We start from the raw sequence: 22,130 nt of genomic DNA, 5'->3' as shown, positions 1-22,130 counted from the left end.
ATATGCACTACTGAATTAAAGCTCTTTTTTTTTTCTGCTATTGGAATACTGTTCTTTGTCTTCTAAACACTGGAACTGGATTCAGGCAATAAACAAGAGCAGAGATAACTTCGTCACCTTTGCTATATTTCATACCACTGTGTCAAGCTGAGCCTCACATTAACCAGTCTGCAGTAGTAGATACTGAGCATCACATTGCCAGCAAAATTACTTATATAAGGTAGAACTTCAGACCTGTAGTTTTTGGCACTTGAAATTTTGTTGGTCTCAATTTCAGTGTAATTCCCACCACATCTCACCGGTGTTAGGGTTTACATTTGCGTGACTTGCAGAAGACAAGCTGGAATGCTGAAGCAATCCATGACTTGGGCTGGTTCTAAGTTCAACCCACCCCTACTAGCTCAAACCTTTAAAATTCACCTTCCAAGTCCCCTAGACCCCATGTGGCCCCTGAGGGAGCTGTCCTTCTCCTAAACGGGCATGGAAATGGTAGAGATGAAAGTACCTTTTTGCACTCATGTACATGTCAAGGCACGGTCTGCCTTCAGAAACTCTTTGGACTTTGGAGCTCTTCCCAGCAGCTCCCCTAAAACACCTCCCAGAATGAATCTACCACAACTCAAGAGGACACCGAGGTTTTGGGGGGGGGGCAGTGAGGTCACACCAGAGTGGAGAATATGAAGATACCCTAAGAGGGACAGTGAAAACCTTTGACAGTCTGGAGGTCTTTTGAACATGAAACCGTGCCATCCCAGGTTCAGGCTTGATCAGGACTTCCACCACTCTCAGAGAACTCTCCAAACCCTGCACTGAGAGTGGAAGTAGCCCCAAATGATGCAGAGGATAAGACAGAATTGGGCCCTGTCCAGCTGGACATCAGCCATAAATCACACTTTTGCAAAATAATTTCAGGTGGTACTCTGTTATTTTTCTGAAATTAAAACTGTGTTTATATTCCTGATGCTTTTGACACAAGCTAGGATGAAAATCCCAACTCCTTCAGTCTTCCCTGGAGCCTGTTCCTGCCCAAGATTTGCAGGAAATCCATGGTTTTGGCTATGTCTCCTTGCAAAGCAAGTTTGTCGGTAGGGGATGAGAGCACTGAAAACACAACGTTCAGATGTTTCGTGTTCTGTGGGGAACAGATATTATCACGTACACTTAGTCCTTATACTACATGCTCTTCCTCTGCAGTTCTGACTAAGGTCCCATTGGCATCCCATTAGTTTTTCAAGCCTGCTAGAGGAAGACCACATTGACTGGAACATAATGACTAGCAATTGAATTAGTTAAGTCTTCCCAGGCATTTTGCAACTTTTGTTTATAGAGTTGTTTAATATCATGACTCATTCACTTTATTTTTGTCCAGTGAGTAATATTTGGTACTTACACGTGTTTTCTTTTTGTAACACGCGCAGCTTTGTAACATGTCTTTTGAACATAGAATCTCCCTTGTTTCAACTTTACTCTACTTAGACAGAATTTAAACACATAAACCCTACTATTGAAAACTCATCATTAATTAGTTATGCCTAACTACTCTCAACATAGGTTTTGTGTGTCAAAAGAATAGTCCTGGCTCTCCCCCTCCCCGCTATATTTCCCCTCCTTCCCCTCACCACTGCCAGACTATATTTAGTTGGAGATTTTGGTTGATCTGCAATTCCCACTGCAGATTCCTTTCCATCAGCAGCTACAGCCAGAAGGTCTGAATAAGGGAAAGGTTTGCACTTCAAGAGGCTTCCTGTTTCCCTGGATTTTCAGGTTTGCTACTCTTTGTAGAGCAAGGCTGGTACTAGACTCTGCAGACTAAGCGGCTGCTAACTCATCCCCGTTCTGGCACTGGCATCAGACTCGGGTGCAAAACATTGTCTGGTTGATGGCCCTTCCAGAAATATAGGCAGCGAAAGCAAGGAAAGCATGTCTGATCCTGAAATATTTCCAGAGCAAAGTGTCAGAGAGGATAATGCTGACAGGACTGGCAATCTCTCCGAGAAGGAGAATGAAGTAGAGGAGAGCAGTCTGTAAATCACTGCGGAGGAAAGCACAGCGCGGGGAGAGCTCTGCGCGTAGAGGACTGAAACACACAGCCCTGCTTCAAATGCAGGCAGGGAAAATAGAAAGAAAAGTATTATGTACTCATGCTAGGTTTTCTCTAAGCTTTCCAATAGTTCTTTGTCCATAATGCTTGCCCTCCTGGCCTTGGTCGTGCCCTACCCTCCAAGCTCCCTCTCCCTTGGCTTTAACCTAAACTTAAAAAGAAGCAGCGAGACATAGCCTTCACTTCTTCCAGGACACGCGCCTCAGAGCCCATGTGCTGCCTCTTCCCAAAGAGCAGCCCAGTCTGGGACAAGAGCCTTGCTTGGGGGCTTTGGAAACCAGGGTTCAACCACCTCCTAGCCACAAACATCCTGGGGAGAGCCTGCCACCTATAAAATGCATGCCTTTTATTCACCTACCTCCTAGGCATGTTGAGAGGGTAAATAGTTTAAAGCTCATGAGATGCTCAAATATTACGGTCCTGGGAAGCATGTAGTACTGGAGATTAGTTGGGTTTGCTACCTTATTCCCCTCCAGACTCTAAGATTTCCATTTTGCTAACTATTTCATTACAATTCATGTTCCTGTTTTTACCCACTGTTGAACTGTCAAAAAATAGCCAGTCTGGATACTTTCAGTTTCAGCTGCATTAACACTTTAACATTTGTTAAAATGAAGCCAAACACTTGCCTACCTAGTTTGGATGATGTCAGTGTATGTGTAAAATGAACGCGATAAAAAGTGTAGTATGGAGTATATCCAATAGCTCATTTTTTGTCAACCAAGAGAAACAAGATGACTGTATAACAAAGTTATTCCTAGAAGAAGAATCAAGGCTGAGGTGTGGTGAAAAGATTAGCTGCACTTGTTCGCCTGCAAAACCTTGCCTTGTGGTATTATGTTCTTGTCAGTAATTGTAATAATGACTCTAAGTCTGAACAAAAGCCAGATGATGTTGATGGAGTCCTTCATGGAATTCAGTAGGCTCAGGAGCACGCTCTACATTTATAATTTCTTTTGCCCTTGCTGAACATTTGTCGGCTTGAGGCCAAACTTCTTAGGTGTTTATCACAAGAATCCAATTTTTCTATGAATCTCTCCAAAGAATATCTACATTGCTGACCCAAAGGGCTCACTTTCCATAGGCCCAGGCATGAAGGGCCCTTTGAAATGATGGCTCCAAGTGTCAGACCTATCTTTTATTTTCACAGCATGGGTTGACTAAACAGGGCTGCCACTGGCTTCCACCTCTCTCTATATTTTCTGCTTTCTACCTCAGCCCTTCTGTTGTCTCTTGTTGTTTTCCTATCTTGGGTCACCTGAAGTTGTATAATCTATAGTTTATACCTCAACGATGAGGAGTGGTGTTGCCACAGAGATATATATACACAGAACATGCTTTTGCTGCCACATTCATTATACTAAACAAACAGTTTTGATAGACATCTTCTGCTTATAATTATATGCTTCCAAATATCAAAGAACATGTTGTCAAATATCTTGTAATTGCAACAAATATAGCTAATTGCCTTTGCTCTTGTTCTTGCCCCAAACTTCCTGCGTTAGCAGAATATATTTATAGCAGCTACGTAATAAGTGCACTGCACTGATTGAAATGTTGGATGTGTTTCAGTTATTGTTTATGCTCTACTATTTCTTCTTTCTTTATAAATTAGAGGCTCTGGAAAGTGTTGGGGGTTCAGCTTGATGCAGTTACGATGACTTCTTAATGTTCGTTTCTCTTTTTATTATCTCTGTGTCTGCTGTTCAGGTTAAAAGACCTAGTAGCAGTGGCAGGCCCTTTCCAAAATGATGGAGCCAAACACTTTCAAACTACGGAGAAATTTGGTCCAGATTCAAACTTCACAGCTTGGACTTATCTCCATAATGAACTGAACCAACACCCAAGATACGAAGAGCCTTGAACTCAGATCCCAGATAAGGATGTCGTCTGCAAATTCTTCCCTTAAAGCTGAGACTCATGATCTTTTCAGAAACGGACTTTCCTAATTTTAGATGTTACTGCCTATCTCCTCTTCGCGAGTGCCTTTTGGGTGGGAGGTTACCATGTTCTCAGCTGAGCCAAGCGAACGGACTTGGTGAGCTAATCAGCTTCAGTGCAAAGTCAGCAAAGTCACTTTGAGCTGCTGCAGAAGGTGAGTTGAGCCAAGCTGGTGGCTTTGCCCAGATGTGATTTCCATTTGCACGATCGGACCCTGCTGTGGAAATGGTAACTCCCAGGGCAGGGGCAGCAGATAATGGCCTGTTTCTTTAACTGCTTCGGCTAGACCTGCAAGAACGCCTCTGCCTCCATCCCTCCGTGGCACTCAAAACTATGCCATTGACTCACACCGAAGCAGAATTTTGTCCCATCTGTAACTGGCAGGGGACTGATTGACAAAGCCCAGTCTATTTGTATCCCTAAGTCTATTTGCATGATTCCTTTGTGGATACTTTTTACATGAGTCAGCTTCTGTGAAAGGAAAAACACTGGTTTCACCAAGAAAATACAAAGATTTGTTTTCAATACCATAAAATGTCTCTCCACTTAATTATTTCTGAAGAGCTCAGACTTATGAATAAAGGGCCTAATAAGGAGCTGCCATAGCTGGCTTGTCTCTGGGACCGCTCTTTATTTACAATAAAGCGAGTAGGATCAGGATTTGACCTGATGGCATGACTGCTAGCATTCCTGTAAATTCCAGTTGCAATTCCTCTTTCACATGTAACTTTGCTTTTCCCAAAGAAGCCTGTCTGGTGTTTTATTTTTGTGTTTGGGCAGACTGGCGTGTTGTCTCTGGCTTCGCGAGGAATGCTGAGGTGGAACAGACAGAACATCAGCTCTAGGGGAAAAAGAAATGGCCATTGCTTTGGCGTAAGCCTCCTGCCTTTCGTCAGCTAATGTCCTACCTCTGGTAGAGAGGCATTTTTTCCCACCCACTCTGGCCTTGAAGGAAACTAAAGGAAAAGAAAATAGATTGGTATATACCTGGTCTGTAGATCATCGTGTCCTTCCCCTACTTAGTAAATGTTTCTTTAATTGGCTTAGTTAGCCCCCCTCACCTTTCAGCACTTCAGGAACGACTCTTTGAAGAGAGCCATGTACAGAGATTTAGTTGACATTTAGTGACACTAGGCTCTGCAGTCTCCAAAATATGACTGATGTCACTTGTTATGTTCCCTTGGGTCTCTGGGGACAAAGTCACTCTTACCCTGAAGCATGCATTGACAATCTCAAGATAACACTTCTTTGACAGAGTCAGGGGCCCTGTTCCAGGGTCTAATGTAATCTCTACAAAGTTTCCAATCTGGGCATTGTTTGTTATTTATATTTCATATCTGGGGTTTCTGTTTGCCTTGCTGTGATTTTAGTATGAAAGCTGCTAATAAGAACAAAAACTCATACCTTTTTCTGCTGGATGGATGTGCTGGCAGGTCTATGCTTAGCTGGAGGGGACCTTGTTCAAGGTGAACAGATTCAAACGAACCTAGGAAAATAATCACGACCTGTATTTTTATTCTGCAAACAAGGCCACCGGCACTGAGAAGACTGGGGCTGAGGTGTGAATGAAACTGAATTTTACTCGAACTGAATTAATGCCTTAAGCCCGCCTTATCGTGTAGATACCCTTCACAGCACCAGGAGAGGAGTCGGTAAGCAGAGCGAGATACTCTTTGGTTTATTCCCTCGCCCCGCAGAGACGGCCGTCTTTATTAATGCTTTATTTTGCCTGTGTCCATTGCTTACTTTTATTTTCTTTGCTCAGACAGAAACCAACGGAGACGGGGAGGGCGAGCCGCTGCTACCCCGCTCACGGGGAAGGGGGCTTTGATGCCAGCCTCCGGAAGAGCTGTCAAGCGGCTCCTGCCCGAGGGTGGCCTCCTCGGGGGGGCACCCAAAGGAGCCCAGGCGCTGGGGCGCGGCGGGGCGCCCACCCGTGGCGGGGCGGGGCGCCCACCCGTGGCGCGGCGCCCGCGGGGCGAGGTGCGGCGGGCGCGGCGGGCACACGAGGGCGCTCGCCGCAGGGCTCAGCCCTCGCTCCGGCCGGCATCGCCAGGCACCGCTCCTGCCCTGGCTTCTCCTCCGGACCCGCCGCCTGTTTTTTTTCCCTAACGACGACTTGAGTATTATTTTTAAAGAGGAGTGAAATAATCGTTTGTCTCTTGCAGACCAAAGGCTAAACCAACTGATAAAATTCAGCTGCTAGCTGGGATAAACCCAGCTGAAACTGCCAAAACAAGCCTGACCTCCCTTCCCGCCCGTGCGCACCGAAGGGGTTCACCGGGACCCCGGCGCCCGGCGAAGCAGCGCTGGCACGGGGGGGCAGGAGGGGATGTGCAACGAGGAAACGGGCCTCCAGCAACGAGCCCATCTTCACTGCTTTAGTGCACTCTTTTAAATACTAATTTAGTCTTTGAGGTTAGTGATTTATTGGCGGCAGCGAGAACTTGCAGAGGGAACGCCAGAGCAGTTCATCATTCTTTTTCTCCGTCCTGCCTTTGATGCAACTGCAGGTCTGTCGCCCTGTCGCTCTCTCCCCTGGGCAGTGTCACAGCCTGAGTGCTCCCCTGTGGAAGTAAGGCGCTGGGCTCTGGTTCAGAAGGATCAGTTAGTAGCCTGTAACCACCCACCTCTCACCAAAACACCAGAGAGCAGGTGGAGGGCACTCGGAGTCCGCTGGGCAGAAACCTGAAATCCCCTCACTCTGTACGAACTTTTTCAGGCCAAGAAACTAATGGAGCAGCCTGCGGTGGAGGGAGGGGGTCGCATGGAAAAGCAAGACATTGACCTAAGTATCTCCCTGCCTCTACCAGAAGACACAGTTAGGTTGAAACGGGTTCTGTGTTGTAAGATTTGAAATTCCCCTATTTTCTGTCTCTTGCTCAGAAGCCCAAGGTCTGCCCAAGTCGGGTTCTCCAGATAATCTGAAATAGCACTGACAGCTGAGGGCAAAGGCAGTGTTAAAATGGTTCTGTGCACGCTGCCCGAGGTGTTCAGGTGGGCTACTGTAAGGCAGGCTATTTGGGTCATTGCTGTGAAGGGACCACAACATCATCTTATCAGACATCCCTCCAGGTGAGTATGAGTCATACCTGGGCATGGTAATAAAGGCTTCCTATGTGAACGTGGACTGTTCACACACACCTGCTCCTCACTCAGCCCCCAGGAGATTTTGGGAAAGACAGGAGAAGCTTGTTCCTGCCACCTTTCTTTCCTTGGGTACTCCTCAGATCCAGGCAGCAACTTGGGCTGCCGCAAGAAGAAGATGCCTGTGCCCTACCACGTGTGCAGGGTAAGGTCAATGTTTCCACAATATGTTGGGTCTACAGCACGTGGGCAGGCTATTGAACTGTTCATGGGATGGAGGTCTGGGCAGGTAACCATGGAGGCTCTCAGCCCTCCCCTGCCCCTGGATATGGAAAAGTTTATTGCCACTGATTTAAAGTGTCACATCAGGTGTGAAAAGTAAGGTGTGTGCATTGGATGACATGAAACAAAAAGGGAATTGGTGCAGATTCATGGGCACTACAGTGTCTCTCTTCTTTACCCTTGAGTCCTGAATCGGTGCCCAGTGTCCCTGTGTAATAAAAGGGGACACACACGCATGCAATAAAGTTTTCAGAACAGACTTGAGTGTGGACCTAAACAAAGACTGAAATGAAATAAGAAGCAGGACTTGAGTGTGCGATGTGGTTTACTTGGTCAGAGATGGCCACCTCCCCCATCTTGAATTCCCAAGGCAGAAATCCTCCTGCAGACTAAGCCTGGTCAGCTGCTTGCATAGGACATCCCTGTTTTCCACCCTGTGAACCAGAACTGGAGGGGGGAGGATGGCTAGTGTGAATTGATGCACTGGCTGAGAATACAGAAATCACCAGCAATTTCCTAGAGGTTTTTGTAGGATGGCTTTTGCATGAAGGTGCCTTTGTGTCACCTGAAATGGAGCCAGACAAGGGACATACATAAGGGACATCAAGGCATCTAAGGGATCCAGACATCTGCAGTGTTTGGCAGCAGCTGGGATGCAACAGAGAGTCTGTCGGGGCATCAAGGTATTGCCCATAGGTACTGAAGAGGTGTCTCAATACCTTCGCAGCTCTAGGCCTTAACTTCCCAACTAAGGATTCCATTAATAATTCTGTCACAGAAGCAGCTCATATCCACTTACAACAAGTATGTGTGCTTAGTATGACTTGCTTTTTGTGATTGTCCTGGCTGTCTATTCCATGTCAGTTCACAAGCACTAAGTTTGGATCTTCTTTCCTTCCAAAGCACCCAGGCTCGGCGCTGGAGCTGATATTGCACATGCATATAACTGGCCATGGGTAGGTGAAAGTCACTCTGTTCTCTGGGTATGTTAGACCTTTGGGTGCACAAGATGGGCAGAAAATCCAGGCAAAGAAAATTTAATAGCAGTTTGGAGAAAAAGGATTTCCCACTGCAAAAATAGACTTTTTTCACAAGGAATTCAGGGTTGCCTCTCCCAGAGATGAATGCATAAACTGTGAACATTCTTTCACTTGCCTACTGCCACATCAAAGAGGCAGCAGGAATGAATTTCCAGTCTAGTTCAAGTTAAATTAAAATAGATTCCAGTAAGGTGTCTCTGTGTGTATTTTTTATTTTTAAGTTCCAGTGTTCCCACTGTTACTGGAAAGACACTTCACTTGTAAATAAACAGATTCCCAGCCTTGTTCCATTGCTTTCTATGGACACAACTGCCAGGGGCTGCATTTCTGTCAGAAACACTCCTCTTATTACACTCTGTGGTTGTTTCCTAAGAAATCTATTACTCATAGCATGTTGATCTTAGAAGGATTCTTCACATTTTCTGGTAAACACAGCACGTCATTCTTGTATGATCCTGAAATTAATCTTTGTAAATTGTTTGGGAGATAAACCAAGCTGTCATTTTTAGGTGCTGTCACAATGACAATCCATAATGTCAAAACACTGTCAATCTCTCATCACATAAAAAGGGAAACTATGCAATGGTATTGGCGTAACGCTGTTTGCTGAGCAGACCACCACCTACCTTGATAGTTCCTGAAAGGATGCTTGAAAAATGTCTTTTAACATTGGTTTTTAATGATGTGGGATATGCCAGGAGGATTTATACCTAGGGCTGAACCAACAGAGTGATCAGTTGTCCTCAGTGCCACATCTAGAAGAAGACAGCAGGCTGCATTGGTTAATCTGGAAGCCATATATTTATTTAGGATATTAAGGTTTAGTGAGGTCATGATCCGTCACTATCATGCATGCTGAAGGGAAGAAATGAGATGCTGAAGGGCCAGAAGTCAGGAACAGAGAGCTGTTGGTTGCTGCTGATAGGCTTTCTGTGTGGAAAGTCTACCATATGCCGAGAGGGATGGGCAGGCCGGGAAGTGAGGAGAAGCAGGACTCACTTCATACCTGAGAGTTCAGCTGAGACTCGAGCAGTCAGCACATCTGGTCTTAACAATGGCTCTGAAGTTGACCCTATTATGTTGGTGTAGTCTGAGATACTCAAGATCTGGTCCTACTGCAGGGAATGCCATCAGGAGTGGCATTACCCCTTATTCTAAAAAGATTTTCTCCTTTCGTGGTGCTTACCTCACGCATTTATATATTAACATCTCCCCTCTCAGACTTTCTCCTGCTGGGCTAAGTAAGTTCTTTAAGTCTTTCCTCAGAAGAAGTGTTCTCTATTCCCTGATTGCCCTCCTTGCCTTTCTTTGCCTTCCTTATTTTGAGTTCATCTTTCTAGTCCAGGAGAGGCAAAACATGTAGAAAGGATTTTTCATTGAAGTCCTACAAATGCCTTGTTCAATATCATTAATACTTTACTATCTTGACTTGAAACATGTCCCCAGCTGCAATCTAGATGAGCAGTTGATATTTTCACATCTCCACCACAATCTTAATGCACAGTCAGCCCAGAAAATCTACCAGTATGGGCACTACAGCTGCTCACATACCCTTTGTCTCAATGCATAGACTTTATGCAGACCTGAGACTTTTCAGAAATTCAGTTTAATCCCGGATGCAGCTTGTCATGATTCAAAAGTTAGTAGAGGATAGGTGAATTTGCATCTTTTTCCACCTTGAGATGAAAATAAATAGAGTCATGATGCCTGGCAAGGATTCTGATACAAATTCTAGAGTCCTCTGAAAAGCTGTCTTTGCCAGTAACTCTACAAGTAGCATTTCTTCCCCTCACGGAAGTACCTGGGCAGGCCACCAAGTCCTTCAAACAGCAATTTTTAACATCCAGGATCAAAGCATTGATGCATCACCCTGGAAAAGCTGGTGAGGTGGATTCCATGTCAGGACGCATCCATTCACTGTGAGGTCTTTAGGGGCAAATGGTGGAGATACCATGTACAGGCTGACTGAAAATTACTCATGGCTTCAGCACCCCAGTACTGAAAGGTGCGGAAAGATGTGAAAAGAGCATCTTAAACTGATTTAGGTTCTGTTAAGCAAAGCCTGCTTGGAAGTGTTGACTGCCTAGTGGAAAATTGCTTACGCAAGTTGTTAGCAGCTGAAACCACACTGAGGGTCCATAATCTGATGTCCAAAAGACTCTGTGGGACTAGAAGCATCATGCTACTGGACTTCTGCATATGTAAAGAAGGATCTTTCATGGACTGGAGAACCAGAGATGATGCAGTGAGACCGGTGGAAGATAGAAACTGGTCATTTCTGATCTCTGCAAGAGTGAATCCCAGGAGCTGATTTCTGGGGCATATGCATACTTTGTTTTCTCACATCCATTCATTTTTAATCCATCATTTTCATTCTTGAAAACTCTGAAGTAAAATTGCCTCATGAGACATCACTAAAACAGTCCCTTAAATGTTGCATTTGAAAGCTTATACGCACTTTGGGGAAAATCATCAGTTCAGTGGACATCTGGTGCTGAAGATGGAGAAGTCCTGCTTCGCTTTCTGTCCTCTTGGAGGAGGAGAGAGGAGCATGAGAGCATTGGAGGAAGGAAGAGAGGTGAGCAAAAGACCAGGAAGGCTTCAATAAACTTCTGAAACTCCCATCTTACTGCAGGAAACTCACTGTTCATGGGCACAATGAAAACATAAAAAATGTTGGTATCTATCTCACCTGTCTGCTTTGTTCTCTGCGTTGTGGAATTACGTACGAAGTTGCAGCCATGGGTCCAGATAGCCAGTGTATGGAAAGAGGAAAAGGTGGTGAGTACTTCTGGGTACTGTCCCCTGCAGCAAGCAAATAATTTCAGGTGTTAGCTCTATACTGAATGGAGGATTGACCTGGATTTGTCCCACAGTCACTTTCTAAATATACAGTGTTGACAAGATTTTATTTTCAGTGTCTTATCTATGAGTAATTCAATTTCTGGGTCTTGGGAAAAGCATATTATTAATAGGCAACAATAGTGTGGGAGTGAATCATAGGGCACCAGACTAGAGCCAAGTTTGGTCTATCAGCAGTCTAGTCTCTACTCTTAGTTTCTGCTCTACCCCAACATAGTCATGTAGGCAGGGGTATCACCGAAAGAGCGATGCTGACGGCTAGCTAAGGGATACTGAAAGGTGTCAGCTGTAGAAGTGATGAGGGTAGAATTCAGCAGGAGCCAGAGCTTGTGATACCTGCTTGCTTTTCATTCTTGTTGCTGTCTGTAGCCTGGGTCCACTCCATGTCACTGCATTTTGCTTGGCTTAGCAACAGTTAAGGTCAGGCCATGGGCTGGAGGACTAGGCTGTAAAGCCTGGTGGAGCTAGGCTGTTTGAGAAAGGGGTAAGTCCAGCCCTAACACATCAAGCAGACTGGGCTCTCTGTTTTGCAGACTTTGGAAGTTGGGGTTTCTTAGCATAATCTTGAGGACTCAGAATGCTAAAGGTGGTTGAATCTGATGCTGAGAATGAGCTTAGAAATACACCAAGCTAACAAGATGGACGTGTTCTGGCAGTTTATTTTGTCAGGGACCAAAATTATAGCTGGTGTGAATCCATAAAACTCTGTATCCTCCAGATAGGGAGGAGTTTCAAAATGATACGAGGATAATTAGTTCTCCTAATGCATTCTTAATCATTAGACATTAAAGTCTTGGCAAATGGAAGACTGTTTGCCTGACAAACTACCAGGTCTGTGACATCAGCAGGACCAAAGATATTGAATGAACTGGTCTATCAAAACACATTTATGGAATTATGAATAACATGCTATATATTACTTGGCAGACTGAGAAGTAGAGTACAAAACCATGGGGGAGTGTCAGCTCTTGAGGAAAAGAAACCAATGAGCAGGAGCCAGCAGAGACCTCCATATGTGTGATAAGATAAATTCAGTCTCAGGAGCAAGAAGTGGAGCCAATTGGGAACCCAAGCAAGCGTTTAGGACTCAGTGGGGAATAACTCCATTAGGAGCTATGCATAAGAAATTTTAGATCCAGAAAACTTTGGAAGGCCCCCAGCAGAGCAAGGGGGAGTCAATACATTTCAGATTCAAGATGGGAGCCTGAATCATGATGTACTTTTAAGCTTGAAGAGGAAGCAGCTGAACCAAGGAGGAATTTCAAATTTCCTGTTTACTGAATGGTTAACCAAAAGCTAAGCTCCAGGAGTGCTGAAAATTTTTCAGAATCTCTGATTTCTTTGGTTTGGGGTTTGTTTGTTTTTTTAAGGTTCTGGAAGCATAACTTCAGTTCATTCTAAGGCTCCAAAACCAAAAGACTAAATTAAAAGCTCATTATATTCTTCAAGTAAGCGTCATGACTACAGAGTGGGACAGAGCCGGGAGCGTATGCCTCATGATATTTTTTGTCATTTAGAGCTAGCAGTCCTGACACTGAGACAGGAGTTGCAGGTGAAGGAAAATTATCAAAGCTTTTCAAATGCATGCTAAAAAAAAAAAGACTGGGTGCATTTGAGTCATCAGGGAGCTAAACTTTTAGGTCAGAAAAAAGAAGAGCTTGAGCCATCTGGGAATTTCAGGTTTGGGGTCAGAGCTGCATGAACCGTGGTGTGCTGTTGGGAATTTCTAGCTCAGCAAACTGGCTGGAGGCTGGAGGGAGGGAGTATCGGGACCAGCAGCAGAGAGGGCTGAGGAGAGCGTGAGTCATCTGGGACTGCAGGCAGGAGAGGGCAGCTGCCAAGTGAGTGGGTGCCCTTGGGGAGGTTTGCATTTTGCAGGTCTCCCACAGCTGAAGTCAGCAGTGCTTGGTACAAGCAAGAGCACTTTCCTGTGCCTGAATGTTAATATTTCCCAGACACACAATGGAAACTGCACAGAAAAGCTCCTCACCTTGCCAGCTATTAGGGCCTCATCCTGCAAACATTTATATGGAAGACACTATTTACTGAGGCCACTGGGATTAATAAAGCTACTCCCTTGTCCATAGGAGCTGAGGTCTCCCAGCAAACCACATTCATTCCTGGTGGACTCCACTGGCTTCATGGCTGTTTAAATCAGAGATAAACGTTCCCCCTCTCTTCTGTGCTCAAAGGTGCTTGTGTTCATCTGGAACGACTGCATCCATTAAAGATGGCATAAGAAGCCTCAGCTTTGAATATTTTTCCCTTGTTTTCTATTTTAATACTTGATTATCCTTGCCTGGTCATCAGCATGCTAACAGTATACCAGTTTATTCAGTAAGTATGGTTTTTTTCCCAAAGACCACTCATTATTTATGACTAGCAAGAAAACCTTTGCCTCCAATGGTAGAAGGAGAATGTCTCTTTGTTTAATTACCATGTATAGTTAGCTGCATGGCGACTGGGATAAAATAATTCACTTTCTATTCCCAGAAGAGTCTTCCTAAGTGCCTTGGGAGGCGAGGGGGAGGCTGGCAGATGAGTGTAATCTCAAGAAGCACACTGTAGTGGAATCCAGCACTAGGAGCCAGATGGCAAGTTTGCACTGAATAGCACATTTTTTTTAATAGCTGTGAAAGTTCTCTGTCTGCACATGGCTTTGCTGAATGACAGCAGAGAGCACTTTTAATTTATCTGGTGTTACACTTAGGTTATTCCTTCAGAAGGTTTCCCTTGTTTTTCACATAAGATCAGGGCCCAGTTTCAGTACCAAAGCCAATGTTTAAATATCTTCGAGAGTTCAGAAAGCAAAGAGGGCAAAGGTGTGGGAGGAGAAATACTAAAAAAATGAAAAGAGAAAAATGAATTTAGGGGAGTGCTAACAGCAAGCAACACCCTGGCCTTGCTCTGTACAACCCTCTGAAGAGTGGGTCCGTTGTGTAGCTCTCGTGCAACATCCGTTGAGTGTGTTGGGATCTGCACGCACATTTCCAAGGATGGGAATGAGAACCTGAGGTAGTTAATCATTTCCCATCTTGCTTTAAAATATAGTTGCAGTCATAAATGCTGTGTAAAGAATGCTGCCATAGCAGTATATACACATGGGCTTGATGTTAGCTTGGTTCTGAGAGCTTTGTTATAGTATTAGCTTCCACTTGAGATCTAAAATGTATTTTCCATCCATGGAATGATGATTGGACCCCAGATTTTGAGTCTTCTGACTCCATTTAGCCATGCAAAGTCTCAAAAACCCCATGAATGAGCATGGTCTGTGCAAGACCAGTTCATCCACAAATGCCCCTTTGAGCATGTAGAATCACCTGAGGCAATAAATGGAAGACGAGACAAATCTTGCCCCTGTCTTCAGGCACCCACCTAACTGGTAATGCTCTTCTGGGCAGAGGTGATGGCAGAATTTGCAATGACCATGGATAAAACACACAATTTGAGGGGTAGTCCTGTGGGCTTTCACAATGTGCTATAAAGCAGTGAAAAAGGACTACACTGAGACCTTCTAAGAATCAACAGATACATTAAATCTCCCCTGGAATGGACATATGTGCCACGCGCCCCTGGAAATTTGGCCTGCTGTGATAGTTGTGTATTGCTCTGAATGCATCTGGTGCATATGGTGAGTTCCTCTACCTGAAGTCAGACAGCCCATGCAGCTCCTGTGCTTTTGGCCGCAAAAGCCTGGGCCAGTTCTTTCAGTAGGGCAGAGCCCTGTGTTCCATCTCGCTCATGTAACCTGGCTGCACATGGGAAATGAATAAATGAGTCCGCCTTTGATAGCTGATGTGCTTGGAGACCTGGTAACAGAGGTGCGACTCTAAATCGCATCACTTAACCGTGTGCCAAGCACATTTGTCAGCATGAACCACTCAGTGTGGGAGAATTCAGAAACTTCTGAACTACGGTTTTGGAGTTACAGCAGCTAAAACAAAATCCATGTGTTGCCTATTGTCTAACTCTGCGGCTTTTTATTCTGTCATTGAATACTGACTGCCCTGCTCTTACAGAAAAGGACACAAAAAACAAATGTCATGCTTCCATACTGTCCACATATTTAAAACTTTCTCACTTTATAAACATAAGGGCCATTAAAAATCTGCAAGCAAAGCTTTGCTTCGTTGGTATGGTTTGCACTATACGTAGCACAATGGGCCCCACATCAAACCCGTGATCAGCACCCAAAAATAGGAAAGAGCATCTTCAGGTGTAGCATTGCTGCTAAGACAGCACTATAATGTCTGTCTCATCTTAGATAGGGCTGCTTGCATCTATTTAAACAGTGGAATTCATCCTTTGCAAAAGGCTGCCTTCAAAATAGGACTTGTTGTGTCTTATCTGCGCCACAGACGTTGCTTTGGCTTTCTGCATGGGGGTCAATCCTACAAAGTCATCGCTAGAACAGGCTGAAACGTTTTTGTATTGTTTTTGCAGAATAGTGCCTGGGGAGAATGGGAAGTAAAATATTTGTTTCTTCCAACATTTCAGGGTATTTTTCAATGACACACATCACTTCTGTTTTCTCCTTTCACTTTTTTCAGTTTCTGTATTTTGTGCGCATTTTTGCTTCTCATCTTTTGCACATTTCCCATGGGAATGTGGAGGAAAGAGTTAAATAAAAGGCAGAATTTACTTTCTGTGATGTTTCCAGCAGTCCTTTTCCTTATCTGAGTCAACATTTTCTTTTCCAGGATGATATTTAATTCTTCTAAGATGGGAGTAATTTTCCTTAAAAAAAAAAAAAAACTTCAACAACAACAACAGAAGAGATAACCGGATCAGCTCAGTGCAGCTAGACACAGTAATAGCCAGACTGATGATGATGTAAAATCATCTTTTTCCCCTTCTAACTGTTTGAAGACTGCATATTCAAGTCATACTTCATTGACAATCAATAAACAAGTTTTTTACTGCTGTCAGCACTACGGGCCGATGCAGCGCTGAGAGAGGGAGTTGATAGCGGTACTGACTCAGCCACTCTTCAGGCAACACTCAATTCATTTCTGAGCCCAGAATCGTTCTGACTGTTACACTCAGAGATGAAATAAGGAACCCCACTAACCTGCTTTCACAGATTTTCATCACGTTTTCAGGTTCCTTGTCAGCCATTCCCACTTCTGATGTACAAATAATCACAAGCTGAGCTCAATAACTTCTCCTGTGTGACATACAACCTTCCTGAAAGATGTCCAGCCTTGATCTGATGACATCTAGCTTTGGAGCATTCACCGTTTCCCAGAGTAAAACGTTCCAGTGACTAATCACCTGTGCTCTTGATAATTTGTTTCACTACCTCGGGATGATTTTAAAGCACATTTTTTTTCTGATTCCCCAGCCTAGCACAAAACCAAGCCAAATCGTATGAAATAGCCCAGCTCTATCTGAAGGTGCATTTCTGAGGATCCTGACGTGAAAGGATCTTCTCTTGCACATCTGAAATTTTGCATTTGAGACAGAATTTCTCATTTATAAATTGTCAGCTGCTTAGCTAGCTGATTACACCTACAGCTCAGGTCTAATTGCTTCTATTCTTGCTCAGAGGCACAAAAAATTGCATCAAGATAAGCACCCAAGAAAATGTTTAAATGATCCTAATGCATATGGTCAGAACTGCCCCACTTGCAGACAGAGATAATCTAGCTGTCATGGACTAATGAACTGCAACCTGGAATTCTGGTTGATGCTGTCACCCTTGGCCAAAATAATCCAAGGAGGGACATGACGCATGTTGAAATCTTGTTTTGAGAACTGGACATTCGGATATCTTCCAGGACTACTCTCAAGGTTGTATTGTACTCGCAATAAAATTGTTTGGGAGAACTTAGAAAAACTTAATGATGGAGAACTATTGCCTGGGCTCTGCTGTGAAAAAAAAAAACATTCTAAATGCAGAGGCATTTCGTACCTCTTGTGAAGAATCCACTTAGACCTGGGCTTCACTGCTACAGTGTGAGATACCCTGTTGTTTCGCAGCTTACAGCCCTTCTACGGGGCTACTTTTTTGCTTAAAGTTAAGCATATGTTTTTGTTTCATTTGTTTGCCATTGCCTTTGCAATCGAATGTGGCAGATTTTAGTGTTTGTTTGCCTGAAAGGATTGTTTGTTTTTTAAAGAAGGATTTTCCATTTATTTTAGTATTTCTTCCCCTGGGAAGTAACATTTGGAACCTACCAGGAAATAATATTTTAGCAAGCATTAAGTTGCCATCTCTGAGGGCACAGAGAGAAGCTGGTGCAGGAGGAAGAAAAAGTGGCTGCGATGCACTCTCCTCGAGCGCAGTTTGTAAGAACACCTCTCCTGTCCCGTTGGTCCTCCCCTGAAAGATTAATTCTCATGTTTCTCTAAATGAAATCCCAGGGAACGATGAGTTCAAATCAAACAAACAGTCATTAAAAACACTAGAAGTCACTGAAAATGAGTGAAAAGTTTATGTCTAAATTCCCCCCTGTCAGTTCTGGCACATCACACAGGGAAGCAGCAGTGTGCTGCGCTTCCATCAGACATCACTTTTTGCCAGCTTGCCTTATGCGTGAGGGAGTTTGCAACGTAAGAGCTATGCCGTGAAGCGGCAAGATGAGCTTTCAGTTTGGTAGCAAATGGCCCCAGAGCCAATTTTCCTGCCTCCCGGGGCTGTAGGTTTGTTCTGCTGCCCGGACTACCTGCCGTGTCAGGGAAGTTCAACAGGAGGGGACATCACCTCTGAGTGCGGCTGGCATATGACATTTACCTGCTTTCCATGATAGAGCGAAAACACCTTAGCTAGTTAAAATGCTAAAACATCTTTAGATGTGCGGGAAATAATTTTACAGGGAAAAAAAGGAGTTTGACTAGCTTGGGAGAGGAAGGGTGACCACTGAGCGGTGCTCCACGTGGCCCAGATAACACCTTGGAGAGAAATCTGGATAGGAGCAGTTTCAGTGAGTAACTTACCATCTCCGGCAGGGCAGCTAAATCAGAAGTCGCACCTCCCCAACAGGGCTGTCTTTCAGATTGGAGCGGCGCCGGGTGCAGCGCTGCCTGGGGCTGTCGCAGGCACGTGCATCGCCCCTGCGCCGAGGGAATCAGCCGGCAGCTGTTCTTCTAGGTGCTTGAGAGCTGCCTGCCCAAAAAAGTACCGATTATCACTGTATAATGGGCAAATCTGGGGTGTCTAACAACTGTTGCAACACTGATTGGGTCTTGCCAGACGTTTCAAAGTAGAAGACCCAGACCCAGGCCCAAAGCGCTGACTTCCGCCAACGCTGTCACCAATCCCAAATAATGATTGCCCTGCCAGCTGATGCTAATGAAAATAAAAGTAACCTGTTTGCCACCTCCAAAGCGCACAGGAATTTTGCCAGCACCAACAATGACAACACCACCTTATATTTCCATCCTGAGCCTGATGAGTCTGACACCAGAGCAGAGACGAAGCGTAAATGGTAGGAAGAAAACTGTATTTAGCAATTGCACCAAAGTGGTGAATTTGGCAATTCACCAAAAAGTCAAGCTGAAGTTAATGCCTGAGCATGCTTCTCGGCATCTTTTGAAAGTAGGAGCAAGTAAGCAGGTCTGTCTTTGAGGAAAACACCCCCATTAGTGGGATACGCTCTCTGCAGAGAGCTCCTGAGCATGGACTACGTGGCTGTCATTTCAAGGCATCCGCTTGCAACAGAGAGCTTTCCCACTTACAGCTGAGCACTCAGACTGGCTCTGCATCTGCAGGTAAACACAAAGAAAGTCTCTCATCCAGATCTGCAAAGCACACACTGGTATTACGGATGCTGCACTATTTCCTCCTGCTTAAAGCAGAATATACTTTATCTCAGATGCTGCTCTAAGATGTTGGTAGGCAGATACGGAAAAGTGCAATTTTCTCTATTATTTGTGGGTTTTTAATTTATAAATGAGATATGCCACATCATATTCCTAAGGTTTGCGTTTGATACCTGCTGAGTAAACACAATGCAATGATGCTACTTCAGCAATATATAAGGGCATTATTGCAGGTGCTGATTGCAGCTGATGATGTTGTATATTATACAATGCCTTGCTACTTGGTTTCTTCTGGCCTTAAATTCTATACATATTTTAAATTGGTTTGTCCCTTTCCCTCTTAGGAAGGAATTGCATCTCTGAGTCTTCAAAGCACACATTTCCTAACCACTTGTGGCTCATCTCAGCAGCCGTTGAGTCAGGCCTTCAGTCCTTTTGTTCTTAGTGGCACCCGTACCTCACATGGCACCTATAGGTCTGTGGTGCTGCCGCAGCACCGCTCAAGGAGAGCTTGGTGCTGCCCTGGGCTCCCTCTGCCAGCTCCGCAGCCGCAGGATACACAGCGCTGGGGACCCCGGCCCGGAGGCACCCCACATCTGGATGCCAGGCGGTGCAGATGCGAGGGGACACAAAGGCTTGGGCATCGTCAGGGAGCATGATGTTAGAGCATCCGGGGCCATGGGAAAGGCAAAGCTTTTCTGTCCATAAATGAATGCTCTCACTGATCTTGCCATGCCAAGCAAGCTGATAAACAGCGAATGATTTGGTTTTCCAAGCTACAGCACACATGCTTGTAAGATTGCCCCCACCTGAAGCAACACAAAGGAAGAAGAGGGAGGTGGGATCACAGCTGGCAATGGTGGGGATGCTCAGCAGTTCATCTTACCAAAGCTTAGTGAAGCCAGCAGGACTGCTTACATGGGTAAAACTGGGCTTTTTGTTGAGTCAGTAGGAAACATGCACAACAATGTGAAGAACAGTTCGAAACCAGTAGTTATACTGAGTAACTTAGTGCCAGGAAGAAACATCCTGAAACTAAACAGTTTATATATCTGTAATCAGGAAAGGTTAAAATAAAATATACATGCAGCAAACCTCAAGATAGCCGGTGATTTTGCAACTACCAACGGCTTTCAAAGAATACAAAGGGAAAATGCTACTACAGTCCGTCAGCGGTTGACATTGGTGTGAAGGAACGTGTCACCGGAAGGCAACTCTCTAAATGTGAGTTTGTAGTTTGTCATATATCCATAGAAATATTTATCATATTTCACGTTTGACATATATTCATATATTTTTTAAAAAATACATTTAAAATGTTCCATTTTAGTTGTTGAATGTTGCATAATTTTTGTGTTCCTTAAGCTATGTGCTGGTAGCTAGCCTTGGGAAAAGCCTTCTTAGTTCTTTACAATTTGCTTTGTGGCAGCACAATAAGTCTGCCCACAAGACTTTCCACTGACTAAAGAGTTCACATTGGTGACCCTTTGAGGAGAAACAGCCAGCAGTTCCTAATTTAGGGACAGAAGCGATGCATGTTCTGCATGATGAGCCCTGTTCAAGTCACAGTTCAGAGCAGGCATGTTCATGTTATATTGGAATTCACATTAATGTACAAAATGAAAGGGGGAAAAGGACTTATTTTTGTGAACTCTTTTTCTTCCAAATCTCTGGAGCTGAAAATCCACATAATCCATGACTGTTCACTTTTAAAATACTGCTTGAGGAGGAGGAGGAGGACAACTAGATCCAAGCAAAGAATTCATTGCAAATAATTTATCTAGAGGGCCTGGCTTATTCTGTTTGTGAGCTGTTGGCAAACAAGTTATGAGATTTTTAAGACCCTTTTTTCAAAATGATTTTATGCATGATTTTAAGAAACTTTGGTCTATACAAATGTTCATAAACGGTTGCTTATATGTGATTCTACTGCAGATCCGAGATTAGATCTCATTAGTTCTGGCCAGAGATTTACAGCTCATTTCACTGAGCCCAGGTTAGGAAAAACTAAATATTATTGCCTTCTTTTTATGTGATTGTCAGCATACATGAATTAAAAATTGTCTTTCCATCAATACAGTCTTAAAAAAATTACTGTTTCAGTATAGCTTCTACTAATTAACTATTTGTTAAGCTATTAACATGGAATAAATGCAGAAACCACAAGAAAAGGTAAACCCCCTCTTTTATTTACTCAAGATAATTTTTAGGTACTCAGGCAGCTCCAGTGATAAAAACGAGGGCACATTGTTTCTCTGCGATGTCATTCATGGATGCCTAGCACTGAAAAACTGACATCTTATCATTGCTGCGAGATCATTCAGCCTGGAGGATCACTCAGTGGGCTGAACAATCTGACACCAACAGTGGGATGTGCAATAGCCAGGTTAGTAAAGTCACTCTGCATGCCCTAGCAGGGAAGGAAACCATCTGGTCTTATAAACCAGATGTTTTAAAATCATACCGTCTAGTAATTTCAGCATTATCTACATAATTAATATATTAGCGATGCTGGAATTACTACATTTAGCCTTCAGGAAAATCTTACACCAAAGGAATCACAAGTTTGGCTGCATGAGGACAGATCCTCCAAACTTGGAAATGGGCATTTCCTCCTCTGCAGTTAGAGAACTACATTTTGAGATCTCCATTTTTACTTATTTGGATAAAAGGAATAATATTAATTCAACGAAGACCTTGGGATTAATAATTTCTTTTTTTTTTCTGCCTAACTGATGAAATTTTTTCTTCATTATTTTTTCTATGAGGATTGAAAGTCTCCAGTTTTTCACCTCTAGCTGAGAAATGTGGATTCCTAACTCCTTCACTATTTTGTCATAATTTGGGCTCCAGGCCTATCAGTCCCTCGACTGCAATCACATGGCATATAAATGTATTCAAAGAATGAGAGCTAGATTCTCAGACACTGGAAAAATGATAACTCCGTTTGACCTCTGACTTTTGACACCTATTAAGCAAAACGCTGTCCTTAGTTACCCAGCTGCCTCTCTGAAATGGGGGGCTTGAAGGCCACGAAGTAACTCCAGATACAT

This window comes from Mycteria americana, chromosome 2 (assembly GCF_035582795.1).
Source record: "Mycteria americana isolate JAX WOST 10 ecotype Jacksonville Zoo and Gardens chromosome 2, USCA_MyAme_1.0, whole genome shotgun sequence".
Taxonomy (NCBI): domain Eukaryota; kingdom Metazoa; phylum Chordata; class Aves; order Ciconiiformes; family Ciconiidae; genus Mycteria; species Mycteria americana.
The sequence above is the reverse complement of the archived record's forward strand: the minus strand, read 5'-3'. Positions refer to the sequence as shown.